This window comes from Bidens hawaiensis, unplaced genomic scaffold (assembly GCF_021521415.1).
Source record: "Bidens hawaiensis isolate Kalapana, Puna unplaced genomic scaffold, B.hawaiensis_p1.1 tig00028088_1, whole genome shotgun sequence".
Classification (NCBI taxonomy): Eukaryota; Viridiplantae; Streptophyta; class Magnoliopsida; order Asterales; family Asteraceae; genus Bidens; species Bidens hawaiensis.
In genome coordinates, this window is record NW_027494574.1 from 127,107 (window position 1) to 130,000 (window position 2,894).

The window sequence follows — 2,894 nt, forward strand, 5'->3', positions numbered from 1 at the left end:
AAAATAATATTTGGATACTACTTACTCTACCCAAAGATATATACATATATATAAATTACATATATCTACACACCCTCAAGTAGTTTGAATTTATAGTGTACTCAATAAAATTGTTATAATCCACATAGTGATGAGAGAGAAAATTGCAAATAAAGCAACATACATTGGATTGAAAATTAATTTACCAAAGATTGAAGTCAAGGGGAGGTTAACTTGGTTGAATCACACGCTTTCACTTTGCCCACTTTTGAAAGCTTTCATGACTGTGAGACAAAGCCACCACGTACACATGCATCCATGCATACATTTTTCTTCTTTTTTACTCATCAACTCAAATTAAATAACAATCTAATTTACTATTTTTGTAGTATTATGATATCCTAAGTATTTTGAATAAAAAAGTAATTATTTGTAATTTTGTATGAATATACATTGCTAACAATAGCATTATGTGTATTTTTGTTTTTTATTTTAAAATACTTTTGAAAATATATATGTACAAAAAAGTTTACTTGACCGATTTTTCCTTTTCTTAATATGAAAACTAATATCTCTTTAATCGTAGTCGTTTATATGTCTAATGGATCAAAGAGGCTAGGAGAACGTCGAATGGTATGTGTGATCAATGTGTTTTGTCTATCTTATTGCGATTTATGACTGACTCAAGTGATAATGACGTAACCATAACTTTGTAACTAACAATTTATAGTTAAAAACATGTATAATATAACTTTGCAACTACAGATAATTTGAAAACTTGTAATAAAGTTTACATGACCGGTTTTTCCTATCCGAATTTGAAAACTAATGCCTTTTTAATTCTAAACCTTTAAATGTCATGGATCAAAGAGGTAGGAAACCGTTGAATGGTATATGTAATCAACGTACTTTGTCCATATTATAAAAATTTACAACTGACTGATATGATTATGATGAAACCATAAGTTTACAACTAACATATTACCATAGAAACTTCATGTTACATCCGTTTTAACTACTTTAATCATCGACTACTTTAGAGTAGAAACTAAAGAAATAGTTGCATTGACACTTCTATAAATAGAAAACTTGACGGACAACCGACTCTCAAAACTCTCGAAACTTCCTCTAGTTCCGTCATATGACACATAAATATAAAACTTAACAGACAGCTGACTCTCAAAACTCTCGAAACTTCCTCTAGTTCCTCACATATGACATAACATAATATATATGTATATATAGTTATTAAAACTTTAAACTATTTGAAAGTTGTTAGCTATATTACGTTAAAGGGGTTATAAATTATGAATAGTTTAAAGTAGATATTGGGAAATGCCAAAATGAAAGCTTGACTTGGTTTCTTTTTCTTGTGAAGACTACAAGTGTTTCAATGTTTGTAGCTTGCTTCTTCCATTCCCCCAAATCTTTGGTACTTCCCGCCATCTCCACTTTGGTGGGATGGTAAAGGCTTAGGCCTTTGGGTGAGAGGTCCAGGGTTCGATCCCTGGCAATGACGGTTTATTGTAAATAGTAGGAGGCAAACTTAAACATTCAAAAAAAAAATCTTTGGTACTTCCCATGCATGGTGGCACACATTTAAGAATCTCTTGGTAGTTACGTAAGTAACTTCAAATCTATGCTATATCATATCAAAACAATTCACAAAAATCTATATTTTTCTTCTTACAATTTAAAAAAAAAATGTTTTATCTTTTAGTTACTTAAATAACATTTCAAGAATAATATTTCAAGTGCACAGAAAAAGTCAGTATTTTATATTACAATCAAACCATGAACATGTGTGTGTACGTTTGTTTAGCTTTAACCGAATAAACGATCTTACATAAACAACTAAGTGAACTGGTTTTTCATGTTCGTGTTCGCTTGTAAAGAAAATGACGTGTTCATGATTGTTTATGTTCGTTCAATAAAAATATTAAGATGGTTGGACCTAAAAGTTTATTAAAACTAGTTTAAACTACGATACACCTAGGAAATTTTAATGAACGAATTAACAAACATAGACAAACAAGAAATATTTCAACAATCAAGAACATACCATTTAAAAGATAATAGAAGACACTAAAAGCGATTGGTTTCTTATGGGTGACTAATAGATCAACGGCTCATCTATAAACTGGTCCAATTGGTTATTTTTCATATCTAAACTCTTCGTGTAATATTGTTCTTTGTTTATATATTATATATTTATTGAAATTTGTCGTTAAAAAAGCATAGACAAATGAAATTAAACAAATGCAAACGAACGTGCATAAACAAATTTAACTGAATAGACGTTAGCGAACATAAATGAACGAATCAAGCATCTTCAATTTGTTTACACTTTAAGGTAAATTTAGGGTTATTTGTCCCAAAAAAAAAATAAACAAATAAAAAATGAAAATACACCTCGAGAGATGATAAAGGAGTGGTGGTGTGGTCTATCTTTATATTGGTGAAAGTAAAGGATATTACACGAATTAACCAACACTCTTCTTCACCCTTGCTTCCATATCCGACTACTCTTTTTATAACAAAAGTTTTGTCTTTTTCATGCTGACATGGACATATACAATTGTGCCACGTGGCATTATCTTGTTATCTAGAAAACTTATGTATCTTATACTTGAAGCAATCACCCCGTTGATCACGACTTTTCAAGCAAATACTCATGAAAGAAACCCTCAATGTTTTATAAAACCGAAATAAAATATGACGGTTTGATTTTCTGGTTATGTAAAAACTGAACTTACGTATTGTTTTGGTTTTACATGTAATAAAAATCCAACAAAATATATAAATTTTTATGTAATAATTTTACTATATATGTAACTCAGATATTTTAGCCCATATGTCTATGAATCATTTAGTTATTAGTTAATACATTGATAATCAGCAATCGAAAAGGGTGA